This window comes from Sinocyclocheilus anshuiensis, unplaced genomic scaffold, assembly GCF_001515605.1.
Source record: "Sinocyclocheilus anshuiensis isolate Anshui unplaced genomic scaffold, SAMN03320099.WGS_v1.1 scaffold2313, whole genome shotgun sequence".
Classification (NCBI taxonomy): domain Eukaryota; kingdom Metazoa; phylum Chordata; class Actinopteri; order Cypriniformes; family Cyprinidae; genus Sinocyclocheilus; species Sinocyclocheilus anshuiensis.
The window spans coordinates 144,406-162,865 of record NW_015552721.1 but is presented as its reverse complement, the minus strand read 5'-3'; the positions used below and the strand labels follow the sequence as shown (position 1 = coordinate 162,865).

Here is an 18,460-nt window from a genome sequence, read left to right as displayed (position 1 = left end):
AGGTTGAGGTCACAAATGGGTTGAAATTTGTATGATGTGTCGATTGTGTGAGTAGGATGCGTTTCATACAAGATCTGGCAACTGGACAACCTTGGAATAATATATTGATGTTATTATTCATATAAAGAGGTAGGGCCATGCAAATTGCGGGAGTTTTCCGGGAGAGATAACAAAACGGGAGGGGGGCGGAAGATGGGTGTGAAATACGGGAGACTCAGTGGAAAAACGTGAGTGTCGACAGGTATGGACGGCACTCATCATTAAATTATGCACATATCCAAAAAGGAATTAAATACTATGCACATATCCAAAAAGGATTTCGTAATATCTGAAATAACAATTTTTACTAGTAAAAATTACATTTTAACATTTAAGAATTGTTACATATATCAAGAGGTATGTTTATTACTAGTTGTGATTTCACTTTTGATATCATAAATGTATTTCTGCGAGTGATGACATAATTTTTTATATCAATAATTTGTGTCGATACTACATTAGTGGAAATGTCATTCCTGATATCAACAATCAGGATTGCTAATATCAACAATTGAATTATCTATAATTAAATTGTTGATATCAACAATTCAAATCCTACATGTGGTTCAATGTTAAAAGGGCGACAAAACTATTACAGATATCAAAAAAATGCATTTCTTACTAGTTATAATTCTAAATGCACATATCAGCTTTGTATTTCTTACTAGTAGAAATATAATTTTTCAATAATTAAATTTTTACTAGTAAAAATAAGATATCAAGAATTCATTGTCACTAGTTGAAATGTTCATTCTTAATATCTGTAATTATATTTCAACATGTCACTCACAGTTAAGTTATGGAAATATATGAAACATGTCTTATTTTTCTAATGTTCGTTACTAGTCTCCTAGTCTAGTTTAGACAGACTGAACACATTGAAAACTGCACTTTGTGGGTTAGATGAGGAAATTCAATTAACTGAATATTTTGATGTGGCCATGAATTCATCTGATTTATAAAAATATAAAACGCTTATTTTGAATCATTTAATTCAGCTTTATGTTAATAACAGTCAAGAGCTGTATAGAGTGAATATAATCTGTTTTCCATCCATACATTTAATTTGTGAAGTGCTGGCATTAATATGTAAATTCTTAATAAATAGTGAAATGTTATAAATAGAGTGGTTTTAGAGTTACAGTGAGACTGGTTGTCAGTGAAATTTGACCTTGGCCGTAAACTAGAAGCTCTTGTAAAAAATCCCCTTTGCTGACTTTAGTGACATTGCAATACTTATGCTTCTGGGGTCATCTCCGGTCATGTTTACTGACTAACCTTAAAATACCATTTTATTGGTTTGATTTGAGAAACATTATGGCAACAACAGAGGAGGGGATATGGGGGGTGGAGATTTCATGCTGTGAAATGAAATATGTGCTGTGACTTTTTTTTTTTTTTTTCATGAGGCCTAAAGAAAAGCAGAGCAATGGCAGATTTTTTTCAATCACAAAAATACAGAGAGAGTATGGATGACCCTCCAAGTAAGTCAATCGCTAAAAGTTTTATTGGATAAAGCAAACGATACAATGACAGTTAATTTCTGCTTTTTTTACTGTACAAGTAATAATATTGTTTATATAAGATCTAACATATGTAGACATGAACTGGAGGTGATACATTTTTATTATTTATCTTGTTTTAAGCTCTGACTTCTTCCATTGGTCCTCTGGCTGAGGAGCTTCAGTGTTCAGTGTGTCTGGAAGTGTTCACTGATCCAGTCAGCACTCCATGTGGACACAACTTCTGTAAGAGCTGCCTGAGCCAGTGCTGGGACAACAGTCAGGACTGCAAATGTCCATTGTGTAAAGAAACATTCAGTAAAAGACCCGACCTCAAGATCAACACTGCACTTAGAGAGGTTGCGCAACTCTTTCAGAAAAAGTCCAGTCTGAGTAAATCTGAAGTTCTCTGTGACATCTGTGATGAAAGAAAAAAGAAAGCCCTGAAGTCCTGTCTGCTGTGTCAGGCCTCTTATTGTAAAACTCACCTGGAGTTTCATCACAAAATCTATTTAAAGAAACACAAACTACTTGACCCTGTGAAGAATATGAAGGACTATATTTGTCAGAAACACGAGAGACCTCTGGAGCTGTTCTGTAGAGATGATCAGACACGTGTGTGTGTGTTTTGCACTGATGGAGACCACAAGACTCACAACACTGTTCCTCTAGAGGAGGAGAGTAAAGAGAAGAAGGCAAGAGTTACTAACAACATTGAAACTTATTCCAATAACCTCATTTTAAATAATGCAACTAGATCTTTTGTCAGAAGATGGAAGATGCTGATGTGATCAAATGTTTCTTCGTTTCGGTCTCTCTATAGACTCAGCTAATGAAGACACAGGAAGCCATGCAGCAGATGATCCTGGACAGAATCAAGAAGATTCAAGACAGTAAATACTTTGCAGAACTCAGAAACGTGAGCTGAAGATGTTAAATCTTTAATGAATAATGTTTTAGTACATTATTAAATGAAGCCAATTATTTAAAAATATAACTTTTTCAGAAAAGCACAGCGCGAGTGAAAGCAGCTTATGCTGAGCTCTTCAGTGATCTGATGCGCTCTATTAAAAGATGTCAGGCTGAGCTGCTGGAGATGATGGAGGAGAAGCAGAAAGCAGCACAGAAACAGGATGAAGAGCTCATTCAAGAGCTGCAGCAGGAAATCACTGAGCTCAAGATGAGAAACACTGAGCTGGATCATCTCTTACACACTGAGCATCACCTCCAGCTCCTACAGGTCAGTGTCTCTCTGTCTGCTCACATCACAGGACACCACTCGCACTCCTCACGCTGAGGGATTTCTCCTCTCTCCTGCTGTAGATTGATCCATCCCTGTGCAGTCCTCCACACACCAGGAACTGGCCTGAGATCAGCATGAACACTGGTGTGAGTGTGGAGACTCTGAGGAGAGCTCTGACTCAGCTGCAGGAAACCCTAGACCAGAAACTCAGTCAAACTGGTAGGTCAAGATCATTAGATGCTATTGATAGAATTTGTAAAATTACGTATGAGACACATTCAACAGTTTGTATACAAAATTAGAAAATCTTTTTATTACTGTTTGACTTCACAGTGTTGAGGAAGATGCAGCAGTATGCAGGTACAATGTGTGATTTTTACTCGTCACATACAGTACATAGTATAGCGATAGTTTACATTTATTCTGCCAAGCATATGGAGATCTTTGTTAAAATGTACTCCTTTGTTAATGCATTATCTGATTTCTCTCTCAGTGGATGTGACTCTGGATCCTGATACAGCTCATCCAAAACTCATCCTGTCTAATGATGGGAAACAAGTGAGACATGGAGACATTAAGCATGAGCTCCCAGATTACCCAGAGCGGTTTAATTACAGTGCGTCTGTCCTGGGAAAAGAGTGATTCTTGTCAGGTAGATTTTATATTGAAGTGCAGCTGAAGCGAAAGAGTCAGTGGGATTTAGGAGTGGCCAGAGAATCTATCAACAGGAAGGGAAAGATCAGAGTGAGTCCTCAGGATGGATTCTGGACTGTGGCTCTGAGGAATGGGGATGAATATTGGGCTTGTGCTGATCCCTGTGTTTATCTCTCTCTGAGAGTGAAGCCACAGAAGGTGGGGGTGTTTGTGGATTATGAGGAGGGTCTGGTCTCCTTCTATGATGTGGAGTCCAGATCTCATATCTACTCTTTCACTGCTCAGTCTTTCACTAATCGACTATATTCATATTTTTGCTCCTTTCCTGATGATACTGGTAAAGATTCAGCATCAATGATCATCTCACCTGTTAATTACAATGAATGAATTTACAACCCAGATACTATATGAAGTAAACCATGAAAACAAAGTGGTGTAATACATATTCTTCTAAAAGAATATGTTGTATGCAGCTGCTATTAGCCAAATGAGAAAATGTTAATATCATAATGTTTTATGTGATGTTTTAGCTTTGAAAATCTGTTATTATTATGCATAATCTGTAAAATTCTACAAAAAAATAAAAACGTTTGCACAGTTTGAGAATGTCCTGTAAATTTCTGCATAATAATTGGATCAGTACATGAGTACACCGATTAAAACATAACTGAACGAATATGGAGTTTATAGATGTTAGAGCAAAAAGTTTTACAACAATCTTGATCTCCCCTACGATTTCAAAGGAATTATACAACAAAAAATTGGAAAAACATACCAAAACATACAATTCGCTGCACTTTACAGCTCAAATTAACGCCAATGGCAATAAAACGCCAAACTTTATTCCTTTTCACACATAGGCTACTATGATTACAGTAGCAGATTATCGATTATTTTTCGTGTTATGAATCCAAAAACGTTTTTACTATAGTGTTTGATTTGTAAACTATCGCATGTTGACGTTTGCATCACATAGCTCCGTATGCGTGGCTAAAGCAAACTTACGAAAAATGAACACTTGAACATACATCAGCGTGAAATGACATAAAATGACAGAAAACATCTTTGAAAAAAATTTATTTGTAGTGTAATTGGATTTTTTTTAGTTTGTCTCACGTCCCGTTAGATTACATGGAGAGGGTGGGGTTTATGACCTACTGTATACTGGGTCCAGCCACCTAGGGGCAATCGTTGTTTCCAGTGCTTCCAGTGCTTGTGCGGCACACTTGGACAGCACTGCTCAAGAACGTTCCCTTTTGGTTAGTAGGTTCTTTTTACGTTTTATTTTTGTAACCTAGAAAGAACGTTCTGGGAACCAAAAAATGTCAATGTTAAAAGGGCGACAAAACTATTACAGATATCAAAAAAATGCATTTCTTACTAGTTATAATTCTAAATGCACATATCAGCTTTGTATTTCTTACTAGTAGAAATATAATTTTTCAATAATTAAATTTTTACTAGTAAAAATAAGATATCAAGAATTCATAGTTGAAATTTGAAATGTTCATTCTTAATATCTGTAATTATATTTCAACATGTTACATTTGTTATTTCTGAACATGTATCATGTATTTCTGATATCAACAATTGGGAGAGTAATTTCTTATATCTAAAATGACTTTTGTAACTAGTAACAATCACATTCATGATATCAGAAATTAACATTGTCACTAGTGACAATTTAATTATTGATATCAAAAATGAAGAGTTTTACTAGTAGCAATTCAATTGTTGATATCAAGAATAGACATCTGTACTAGTAACCATGTGATAACTGATATCAAAAATAAAGGTTTTTACTATTTCTGATATGTGAAATTGTAATTTCAACTAGTAAGAAATTATTTCTTGGTATCAACAATTAAATTTGAATGGCAGCCTATGGTGACATTTTACTAGTGAAAATATAATTACAGATATCAAGAATTATATTTTTTACTAGTTGAAATGTAATTCCTGATATCAATAATTAGCATTTTAACTAGTGAAAATTGAATTGTTGATATCAAGAATTAACATGTTTACTAGAGGAAATGTAATTCCTGATATCAAAAATAGCCATTGTTACTAGTAGAAATCCAATTCCTTATGTCAAGAATTAACATTTTAACTAGTGAAAATTGAATTGTTGATATCAAGAATTCATATCCTGTGAAGGAATAAAAGTCAAAACGTCTCGCCATAACCGTCGGCATCCTCTCTGACTGGGGTCAACAATCATCAATAATATTTTCGCATCTGATTTTGCATTTGATCTGATTTTGTGTACTGATTTCAATCTTTTATCATAAAAATGTGTACATACATTGATGACAGTATACTTATTGAACTCTATTTTAACATTTATTCAGCAAAGAAAATCTTGTTTATTATTTAAAAGAAAGTCACATGCGCCTTTTTGGCAACAATGTTTTATTCAGTTTTATTTAGTGTATAAAAACATGGGCGCATCTGCTGACAATATAAACACAACATTACATTAATGAGTTTAAAAGAAATAACAATCCATTGTAATTAAATAAAATATCACATAAAAAGCCCTTACATCAACTTAGTTAATTTGATTGATTTGACTGAAATAGTAATCTCAGCCACTTAACAATTTGGCCAAATGGGCGACTGAAAATCCTTTACAGATGCCTTCCGTAGTGAAAAATAAATATACAAAAATGTATTTGAAATACATATATTTCCTGCTATACTACAAATACATTTGCATATTATTTACATATCACTAAACTGGTATATTCAAAGTCTGCTAAATTGGAACAACTGATTTTGTACTTAATGCACTTTAATTGTGCGGAAGTAGAGCTGCAATCTAACTAAAGATACACTGAAGTATATATGATTGTGCGAAAGTGGCACTATTGAAAGTATACTTTATGTACACTTAAAATGTCTTGCATTTAAAGACTGATATTATTCAAAGATCATACAATACTCATCTATAGTGACATTAAAACACATTTTAGGCTTAATATTGAGAAATGTGCATTGTGCACAAGTAGTACTCCAAATAAAGTTTAATTTGTTTTTATATCAGTAAGTATCAAGTGATATGTCAGTAAATAGACAATAAATCAAAACAAACAAAATGTTAATAGATTTGAACTAGTGTGAATGTGTGTCATAAAGAACGTTTCAGGTGGAATTGTGAATTGTAAATGAAATAGCTAGCTAGCTAGCTACACCTCACTGACAACATACTAAACATTGGCGCTTCACCAGCTATTGTGTATGGAGCCTTTTGGGAGTCATGGGGCTCCAAATTGTTCATTACTGTGAGTGAAATACTGTATCAAAAAGAAGATTTGCAGTGACCTTTTTTGGATAAGGGTTTTAATACTAATGCCTTACTGGGATATAGCAACAGTCAGAATTCAGATACTTTATAAATGAGATTGAAGTTGTACACTCTATAAAACCGTGCACAAAGACACATGATACAGGGTCAAAGTCTGATGGGAGCAAACTTTGACTTTAATATGTTTACCCAGGTGAAAAAGAAATATATTTAAATTGTGCTTTTTCAGAAGTATTTCTAGTATACTTTTTATAAATACATTAAAAGTATGCTTCTGTTTAGCATATTTCTTAGAAGTATAACTAAGCATATATTTAATACAAAAGTACTTCTAGTATACTTTTTAGAAATATATTAAAATGCAATTCAATATATTTTTATTGCACTTCAAATAAGCATGTTGGGAATACAAATGTATTATAAACATACTACTTGAATTTCAAGTATATTTTTAATACATTTAATACTACGTCTTTTTCACCTGGGTAACGCTTTACAAAAAACAACAACAACAAAAAACATCCTAATTGATGCATTGTAATACATGATATTCACTCACAGGTAAGTTATGGATATATATGAAAAATGTTTAATTTTTCTAATGTTTGATGAGTCTACTTTAGACAGACTGAACACACTGAAAACTGCACTTTGTGGGTTAGATGAGAAAAATCCATTAACTGAATATTTTGATGTGGTCATGAATTCATCTGATTTATCGAAATACAAAACCTTATTTGGAATCATTTACTCAGCTCTCTGTTAATACGTTTAGATCTGCATACAAGAGTGAATATGATCTGTTTTACATCCATAAATGTAATTTGTGAAGTGTTGGCATTAATACGTATTATCATAATAAATATTAACAGTAAAATGATACAAATAGAGTGGTTGTAGTGTACACTCTAAAAAATGCTGGGTTAAATACAACCCAGTGCTGGGTAAAATAGGGACAAACCCAGCAATTGGGTTGTTTTGACCCAGCGGTTGGGCTAAATGTTTAACCCAACCGCTGGGTCAAAACAACCCAATTGCTGGGTTTGTCCCTATTTTACCCAGCACTGGGTTGTATTTAACCCAGCATTTTTTAGAGTGTACAGTGATACTGGTTGTCATTAAAACATTATCAAAACGTTGATCCTTTTGGCGGTAAACTATGGCGGGCCGGAAGGCATTTTTAAAGTAAACACAAGTTGTTTTTATTTCAGTGCATTTTATTAATTTGCACAGAAAGCAGCATTCCTTCAGGAATTCCTGCAGGATATTTTTGTAAGGGCTTTAGTGTTTCGTTTCCAAATTAAGGATGATAATGGACAGTTTTCTTAACGAGTGTTTGGACAAAAATAGTCTGGCAATTAATTGCATATTTATGGAGATTTTTTTATTTAATTTGTCATCATGTACCTGCTATGCAATATTTTTTAATCAATTTATTTGCTTTGGTTTGATTTTGTAAAAGCAAAGCACAGCCAATATAATGGCTTTGCTACTTAAGGGGAAACGTTCATTTTATTAAAATTACATAAATAATTTTTGTGTTTTGTTTTTGGGTTTGATAGATCTGAATTTGCTTGATTCATGCAATCCAGTATAGAACTGTGTAATGTGTATTATGTACTATGAAAAAAGGCTCATTCTGAAATGCTTGAGTAAAAAAATACATTTTATGTATTAACAGTTTATGTATCAACCTTTGAGCATTTGAACATTTATTTACAACACAAAAATTATAAACTTTACTAGATGTAGTTAGTGTGAGTGGCCAGCCGTGTGAGGAGAGTGAGTCGCCAGCTGAGGAGAGTGAGTCGCCCGCCATGTGAGGAAGGTGAGTTGTGGCAAACTCAGTAGCTCCTGGCAATAGTATAATGACTTCCCGCAACAAGTTATTAGTCTTATTTTTTGACCATCCGGCCCGCCATAGTAAACTAGTAGTTTTTTTAAACTATATAATTTTTTATATCAAACTTTTTTAGGCCAATTTTCCAAGGACCCTCATAATTTTTTACTGACATTGGAACTTTCATTTTAATTTTTCTGTAATTAGTTTCTCTCTCTCTCTCTCTCTCTCCCTATCTCTCTTCTAGTTTTAATGGTTAAAATAACTTGTAGTAGTCAGAAAGCATGTCTAATCAATTGAAATCATAAAACGTATATAATTTAAGAAGTTTAACAATAATTACATTCTAGGGCTCAATGAAATGCATTTGATTAATTCTCGATTTCTGTATTCTGTATCCAAATTAAATGTTTATTATTTGAATTTTTCTGAATTCCATTTGAAAATGAAAAAAAAAAATGTCTAATTGAATTCATAAATCTTTAAATTTTATTGGAATGTATTTATTAATACTTAAAATGTATTTAAAGAAAACGGTGTCAATGAATTATTAATTATAATTATAGTATTAATTTGAGAAGAATATTCTACTTACAATAGTATGTTATAATTTCTTCCATTGTGATGGGTTGTCATGAAGGCCTTTCAGTTTGAGTATATGGTATAAAGATAGTTTTTCTCAAATGAATTAGTGAAATGCTGGTGAAGTGAATCTTCAAAGACACTAGTTTGTATCATGATTTGATACCCTACTTTTAATTTATTCATCCTAAATTTGCCAAATTCCATGACACTCCATGTACAGTAAATTCCATTTTTATGACTGGGTTACACATTGTGGAAATTATAGAGCCCTAAAATGTTATGAAATTGATAGAAAAAAGCATGTCTAATTGAATTCATAAATCTTTAAATTTGATGAGGCTTAAATAAAATACAGACGCAGTAGGGATAACCCTCCATGTAAGTCAATTACTAAAATTATTATTGAATAAAGCAAGTCATAATAAGAACTGTACAATCTAGACATCACTTGCAATGATACTTAATTCCTGTTTTGGTTCCTGTAAAAGTAATAATGTTACTTGTATATTATCCAATATTTGCAGACATGAGCTACAGGTGATACATTTTGATTATTCCTCTTCTTTTCAGCTATGTCATCCTGCAGTGGTCTTCTAGCTAATGAGCTTAAATGTTCAGTGTGTCTGGATGTGTTCACTGATCCAGTCAGCACTCCATGTGGACACAACTTCTGTAAGAGCTGCTTGAACCAGTGCTGGGACAACAGTCAGAAGTGCTACTGTCCATTCTGTAAAGAAACATTCAGTAAAAAGACCCGACCTCAAGATCAACACTTAGAAAGGTTGTGCAGCTCTTTCAGAAAAAGTTCAGTCTGAGTAAATCTGAAGTTCTCTGTGACATCTGTGATGAAAGAAGGCTGAAAGCCCTGAAATCCTGTCTGCTGTGTCAGGCATCTTACTGTAAAACTCACCTGGATCTTCATCAGAGAGTCCTGAGCTTAAAGAAACACAAACTGATGGACCCTGTGAAGAATATGAAGGACTATATATGCCAGAAACACGAGAGACCTCTGGAGCTGTTCTGTAGAGATGATCAGACGTATGTGTGTGTGTTTTGCACTGATGGAGACCACAAGACTCACAACACTGTTCCTCTAGAGGAGGAGAGTAAAGAGAAGAAGGCATGAGTTCCTAACAATATTTAAAAAAAAATACTTCAATAACCTTTAACTATATATTTTGTCAAAAGATGGAAAATCCATATTTAGTGATCAAATGTATTTGTGTGTTCCTGCTTGTCTGTAGAGTCAGCTAATGAAGACACAGAAAGATGTGCAGCAGATGATCCAGGACAAAAACAAGAAGATTCAAGACATTATATACTTCACAGAACTCAGAAAAGTGAGTTTAAGATATACAATATCTAATAATGCTTTTGTTTGATACTGTAAATTAAGTCAATTAATTAGGGGCCAAGCACCTTCTTCTTCTTCTTCGTATTCTTCTTCTTCATCCTCCTCTCTTGAAGTCTATGGCGGCTCATAGAACTATTTGTGGGAAAGTTATGAAATTTGGCACACAGATAGAGAATAGACACAGATAGACATTAACCACAGCAAATTTGGAAACTCATGTTTCGGCTGTCTTTGAACCTTTTTCACTGTACAACATAAGATCACCGATTAGGAACCACGATCACAAAAATCATCACGATTTTTTCACAATGCCAATTGTTCGTCTGGAACAGCCAAAAATCATGCAGTGTGTTTCGGGCTTAACAGGGGTACACAGGGAAGGAAATCTGAAGCTGTTTTTTCTTTTTAATGGATGGCATCACTTAATTAATCATTAATGAATCGACAGCCTAACAGCTAATCTTGTTTGCCATTAAACAATAATTTTGGATTTAACGTTTACACTGAAAAAAATGCAGTTTTGCTAAGAGAAGTCACTGACTTTTTGAGACAGGTAGGAAGCAATTTGCGGCACTTCTCATTCATTCCTATGGTATCCAAAACAGCGATTGACTGTCATACAACTCTGAAAGAAATTAAGTGATGCCTTGCACTGAATTTCTTTCAAAGTTGTGTGACAGTCAATCGCTGATGTGATTGGTTAGTAAGGCACACGTTTCAAGTTGACCGTTACGCTTTCTCCAGTGGTAGAACTGCGGACCCTTGTATCTCAATAATAAGACAATCTCTGAAGTCTGCAGTAAGGTAGCCCTTCACGAGCAGGGTTGGAGACCCCTGGCCTTTAATGAGTAATTCAAGACATTTCTTCATTTTGCCTCTGTTGTACTTGGCTCCTTAATTGCAGCTTACAACTATATATAACTATATATAACTATATATATATATATATATATATTGTTTTTAATAACAATTAATTAAATGTGTCTGTGTGTTCCGGTTTGTCTATAGACTCATATATGATGAAGACAAAGAAAGACGTGCAGCAAATGATCCAGGACAGAATCAAGAATATTCAAGACATCAAACACTCAGCAGAACTCAGAAAAGTGAGAGGATATTGAATATTAGATGGGTAATGTTTTGATTTGCCTTAAAAAATAAATCAGATTTATTTTAAAGTAATACTGTATTTTTAAGAGAAGCACAGAGCGAGAGAAAGCAGCCAGTGTTGAGCTCTTCAGTGATCTGATGCGCTCCATTGAGAGATGTCTGGCTGATCTGCTGGAGATGATGGAGGAGAAGCAGAAAACAGCAGAGAAACAGGTCATTCAAGAGCTGCAGCAGGAAATCACTGAGCTCAAGATGAGAAACACTGAGCTGGATCATCTCTTACACACTGAGGATCACCTCCAGCTCCTACAGGTCAGTGTCTCTCTGTCTGCTCTCAACACAGGACAACACTCACACTCCTCATGCTGAGGGATTTCTCCTCTCTCCTGCTGTAGATTGATCCATCCCTGTGCAGTCCTCCACACACCAGGAACTGGCCTGAGATCAGTATGAACACTGATGTGAATGTCGAGACTCTGAGGAGAGCTCTGACTCAGCTGCAGGAAACCCTAGACCAGAAACTCAGTCAAACTGGTAGGTCAAGATCATTAGATGCTATTGATAGAATTTGTAAAATTACGTATGAGACACATTCAACAGTTTGTATACAAAATTAGAAAATCTTTTTATTACTGTTTGACTTCACAGTGTTGAGGAAGATGCAGCAGTATGCAGGTACAATGTGTGATTTTTACTCGTCACATACAGTACATAGTATAGCGATAGTTTACATTTATTCTGCTCACTGATCCAGTCACCACTCCATGTGGACACAACTTCTGTAGAACCTGCCTGAACAAGTGCTGGACAAACACACAGACCTGCTTCTGTCCACTCTGTAAAGAAAAGTTCAGCAGAAGACCTGATCCTAAGATTAATACAACACTTAGAGAGGTTGTGCAGCACTTCAAGAAGTTCAATCTAGGAAGATCTGAGGTGCTCTGTGACATCTGTGATGGAAGAAAGCAGAAAGCCGTGAAGTCCTGCCTGACGTGTCAAAGCTCTTACTGTGAGACTCACCTGGAGCCTCATCACAGAGTCCCACGTCTAAAGAAACACACACTGGTCAAGAATATGAAGAATATGAAGGACTATATATGCCAGAAACACGAGAGACCTCTGGAGCTGTTCTGTAGAGAGTATGTGTGTATTAGAGACCTTTGGAGCTGTTCTGTAGAGATGATCGGACGTATGTGTGTGTTTTGCACTGATGGAGACCACAAGACTCACAACACTGTTCCTCTAGAAGAGGAGAGTAAAGAGAAGATGGTATGAGATACTGACAACATTAAAACAGTTTCATAACATAGTTTTAAATATTCCAACAATATCTTTTGTCAGAAATGTAAAATACAAAAAGTGAAAAGTGATCAAATATGTCTTGATAAAATATAAAATATGTTCATGTCTGTCTATAGGCACAAAGACACAGAACACAGAAACACGTGCAGCAGATTATCCAGGACAGAATTAGGAAGATTCAGGACATCAGACACTTATATATATATATATACATATATATATATATATATATATCAGAAAAGCACATAGCGAGAGAAAGCAGCCAGTGTTGAGCTCTTCAGTGATCTGATGCGCTCCATTGAGAGATGTCTGGCTGATCTGCTGGAGATGATGGAGGAGAAGCAGAAAACAGCAGAGAAACAGGATGAAGAGCTCATTCAAGAGCTGCAGCAGGAAATCACTGAGCTCAAGATGAGAAACACTGAGCTGGATCATCTCTTACACACTGAGGATCACTTCCAGCTCCTACAGGTCAGTGTCTCTCTGTCTGCTCTCATCACAGGACAACACTCACACTCCTCATGCTGAGGGATTTCTCCTCTCTCCTGCTGTAGATTGATCCATCCCTGTGCAGTCCTCCACACACCAGGAACTGGCCTGAGATCAGTATGAACACTAATGTGAGTGTGGAGACACTGAGGAGAGCTCTGACTCAACTGCAGGAAACCCTAGACCAGAAACTCAGTCAAACTGTTAAGTCAATATCAAATACAGCATACACATCATAAGATATGTTATTGTTAGACTATGTCAAATTATGTATGAGGCACATACATTATTTTTGTACAAAAATTTTAGAAAATCTTTTTATGTTTTATGATTGTTTGACTTGCAGTGTTGAGGAGGATGCAGCAGTATGCAGGTACAATGTGTGATTTTTCACTCTTCACATACATACAGAAGCATAATAGTTTATTTTTATTCTACCAAACACGTCAACATGTGGAGATCTTTGTATTGGTAAAATGTGATTCATATTCTCTGATCTCTCTCTTAGTGGATGTGACTCTGGATCCTGATACAGCTCATCCAATTCTCATTCTGTCTAATGATGGGAAACAAGTGAGACATGGAGACATTGAGCATGGAGTCCCAGATTACCCAGAGCGGTTTGAAAAGTGTGCATCTGTCCTGGGAAAAGAGGGATTCTTGCCAGGTAGATTTTATTTTGAGGTGTAGCTGAAGGGAAAGAGTAAGTGGGATTTAGGACCAGAGAATCTATTAACAGGAAGGGAAAGATCAGAGTGAGTCCTCAGAATGGATTCTGGGTTTTGGGTCTGTGGAATGAGAATGAATATTGGGCTTGTACTGATGTCCTTCTGTCTCTGAGAGTGAAACCACAGAAGGTACCCAGCACTAGGTTGTATTTAACCCAGCATTTTTTAGAGTGCATATTTTTGCCCCTTTTCAAACGATACTGGTAAAAATTCAGCACCACTGATCATCTCACCTGTTAATTACAATGAATGAATATACAACCCAGATATGAAATAAACAATGAAAATTAAGCATCTTAAGACATATTCATCTGAATGGAATATATACTGTACGCAGCTGCTGTTTGTCAAATTATTAATTCACTATCATAATGTTTGTCCATCTGCTTTTTTAATTTGCCATAATTATTCATAATCTGTACAATTTTACATCAAATAAAATGTAAACATTTGCACAGTTTGAGAATATCCTATAAATATCCGTGGAAGAACCAGATCACTATGATTACTTGAGTACAATGATTAAAACTGAAATAATATATAGTGTAGCTATATTACTGTAAATATGTAACAGAAATGGGAAAATGTATACAATTCACTGCACTTTCCAACTCAAATTAATGCTAGTGGCAGTAAAAAACCAACTTGTATGTCTTTTCACACAAATTATAATTACAGGTAGCATCAATTTATTTTTAAATAAATAAATACATACTTTTTCCATAGTGCCTGATTTGTAAACATGTTGACGTTTGCATCACACAACTAGCTCCATATGTGTTGCTTTTCTGATGTAGTAAACTTGTTTGGTAGCTCTGGTACAGTGTTGCACTTGCTACACACACGAAGTGGTCGAGAAATAGGCGAAGTCACAATAAAAGAGATCTGAGACTGGTAGAAGCAAGCTAAAATGTCATGGTGGCTTCAGGCAATGGGTTTTTATCTCGCATTTGCTCTTGTTAACACTACTGGCTTTAGGTTTTGTGTATGTGGTAGGTAATTTTCAAACGTGAGACTGAAGTACAAAGTGCCTATTTGGCTGTACATAGGAGGAGCTACTGTGTGGCAGCACTGCAGGCAAGGGAGGGCTTCCGTGAAAGTGAAACTAAACTGATGCACAACAATCTGAAAGCTTTTAAGCTTTTTAATAAATAATATAGCCTAATTCTTAGACATTCAAAGACGTATGTGAACACAGCTGATACTCACTCACATTTAGCCTACGTGATGTCAGAGACATTTATTTAAACACGTTTATGATTCAGCAGAGTGAGTGTATGTCTAACTAAAATAAACTATGCTAAACCAGGTTAAAGCACGAGTTAAGCACTCAACTAGTTTAGTTGTGTACATTGAAAAAATATGCCAGAATTGTAGCAACTGGTTGTGCTGTTAGAGTTGTAAAACTAACTTTAGTCTGTGACTGTAACGCGTTAAGAAACAGTAAGTTTGTGAACCACAGAACACGGTGACAACTGTTCGCCATGGATTAATATGCCATTCCAAATAATTACATATAATCAACTGAATTGAATTCATCTACATTTTAGAAATGCAAAACATTTAATTAGACCATTTAACTCTGCTGTATTCAAGAGTTTTCACATTCAAAATGTGATGGCTTTTCAGGTTAAATCCACAGTAAATAAAATACATTTAGGCTAGACGTGTTATATGGAGTCTGGCACCAAAATACACAAATTTGGCTTTCATTCGCAGTTGATCAAGCTTTAAAATATTACGTTGGCTTGATTTGAGAAAATTTAAGGTAAAGTGATGAACAGATTTCATGTTTTGAAACGTTTTGTGACCTTTGTGCAGACATAAAGAGAAGAAGTAGTAGTGGGAGAATCTTTACCAACATCACCAAGACAACCCCACGCCACTGGAGATAACGAATGGATAAAGCTCAATGTAAGTAAATAACCAACAATGTCTGGCGCATTCTTAAACTTAAAAGGTTAGTTCACCCAAAAATGAAAATTCTGTCATTAATCACTCACCCTCATGTCGTTCTAAACCCGTAAGACCTCCGTTCATCTTCAGAACACAAATTAAAATTTTCAAAATTCACAAATTGAATTTTGAGAGCTCTCTGACCCTCCCATAGACAGCGATGCAATTACCACGATCAAGGTCCAGAAACGTAGCAAGGAGATCGGTAAAATAATCCATGTGACATCAGGGGTTCAACCGTAATTTTACGAAGCTACGAGAATACTTTTTGTACGCAAAGAAAACAAAAATAACGACTTTATTCAACAATTCGTTTTCGTTCAAATCAAAGCGTAAACAACATAGAAAATGTATCCGAGTGACGCAGCTGACACAGAATAGCATATGCTGTTTACGTTCAGTGGATATTCTCCAAAATGGCACCAGGGTGACGCGGAGGAGACGAATTGTTGAATAAAGTCGTTATTTTTGTTTTCTAAACTATAAGGTAATATTAACACACAGACAAGGCATATAACAGAGGAAAGTAAAGCAAACTATTTATTTTTATGAATAATAAACGTCTTCAAAACTTCAACGCAAGGCCCATTTACAACATGCATCCGAAAATTAATCGAAACATCCACAAAAAAAGTTATATACTATAAAGTATGTCAACAAATTCAAGCTTCAATATAAGATAATAAAGCCACCCAGCAAGCAATTGCCGTCATTTCACCGTCTTGGTTAACTATAGACCCGATATAGTCCAGCTATGTGTAACCCACTTCTACCTCAAATAACCTTGAATTTAGTTAAATGTCGTTTTTTGGCAAAATAACTTGTGAGATGTATGATATTTCATCATGTAAGCAAAGTCAACAGCGTTTACAAGGTGTTTGGTTTCATTTCTTTGACATGTTCAATACGTAGCCTGTGTGTAGCCACAATTTAGTTCATAGTCAGAGCAGCTATTGGTTCACTATAGTTTTTGGTCAGGCAGCACATGAGATGGTGATATCCCATGTTCGCAGTGTCAATAATATCTACAAAGATACCGCCCACGGTCTGCAGCCAGTCCCATCTTGGATTGTAGGACTACCTGAATCACACTACACAACAAAGTTTTGTCCTCTGTCGTCTTGTCATAGCTACGCGGACACAACACAATGCTACACAAACTACAAAAAATCCAGTTAAGAGGCAATCCCGACCATCAGCAAAAATACATTCTTTTTTTTTTTTTACATAAATCCTCAGAAATTACAGTGATTAGGACATTTCTTTAATTTGCAGTTCAAAACTGTGCACTTAGACTATTTTATCTGAAAAATAAATAAACATGAAAAAGAGAATGTGCCAGAAACATTAGGAATATGTGGACTACAAGGGCAGTCTGTACTGCAGAAAATCATGCAATGTAAAATATACACAATATATGCATTTGTTACATTTATTTCTTGTTAGTTGATTTGATTAATCTGTGGCTTTTCGTAAAGACACTAGCTATTTTGATCTACCTTGAACTTTGATCTACCTTTTTCCGTTTATCTGCACTGTGATTGGCTGTCATTGCGCTCACACTACATATCACGTGGCGATAATGTCAAACTGGAAATTTTGTAGCGTTTGACACGGTGTGTTCCAAACGGGATATATTGCCCTCTGAAGGGCACTTCAGAGTGAAAACAATCATGGCCGCCATATTGAAGGGGCGTTCTAAACCGAAGTGCTCAAAACTGGCCACTTCAAAGGGCCCTTCGGAATGAAGGATTTCGAAGGGTACAACTGATGGACACTTCGGCCTCCCATGATCCTTTGCGCTGATTCTTTGCATGATGATGGTGCCTCCGTGTGGGCACGTGATGATTTTCCATACAAAGGGCATTTAAGTGTGCGAGACGTGAATTTAAATTGTATTTATTTACAGAGGTATATTATGTCCCACTTCACGCTTCTCTAGTAAGTTTTCGTATGTGTGTGAAGACGCAAATCTGTAAATTAATATTCCGAAGTGAAGTAAATTTCAACGGATTTCCCCTGCTTAGGGAGTAGGGAGCAATGGACACTGTGTAGGGACCATGTCAATTGGAATTGGAATTGAGAACCGCAGTCCTACACCCTTCAACCCTTCGAAGCTCTCACTCCGGAGGGTAAACCCTCTGAAGGGATTAGGGCATAGGGATGAGCCCTTCCGAACGCAGGGCAATTCTCGAGACAGGTGCTGATCACATTGCTGACCTCCTGCTCAGTGTTGCCAAGTCCGCGGCTTTCCCGCGGAATTGGGCTACTTTATCACTGTTGCCGACAGTTGTTTTTCATGTCTGCGGGTTAAAGCGACCCTGATAACGTGATATTTATCCCCTGGA

At 35.8% G+C, this 18,460-nt stretch overlaps 3 pseudogenes; all 3 read left to right on the top strand.

Annotated features, from left to right (window-relative positions):
• Positions 1-1,367: 1,367 nt before the first annotated feature.
• On the top strand, positions 1,368-3,831 carry LOC107667805 (E3 ubiquitin-protein ligase TRIM39-like; annotated as a pseudogene).
• Positions 3,832-9,745: 5,914 nt separating this feature from the next.
• LOC107667804 (E3 ubiquitin/ISG15 ligase TRIM25-like) lies at positions 9,746-12,254 on the top strand (annotated as a pseudogene).
• Positions 12,255-12,306: 52 nt separating this feature from the next.
• On the top strand, positions 12,307-15,983 carry LOC107667803 (zinc finger protein RFP-like; annotated as a pseudogene).
• Positions 15,984-18,460: the final 2,477 nt, after the last annotated feature.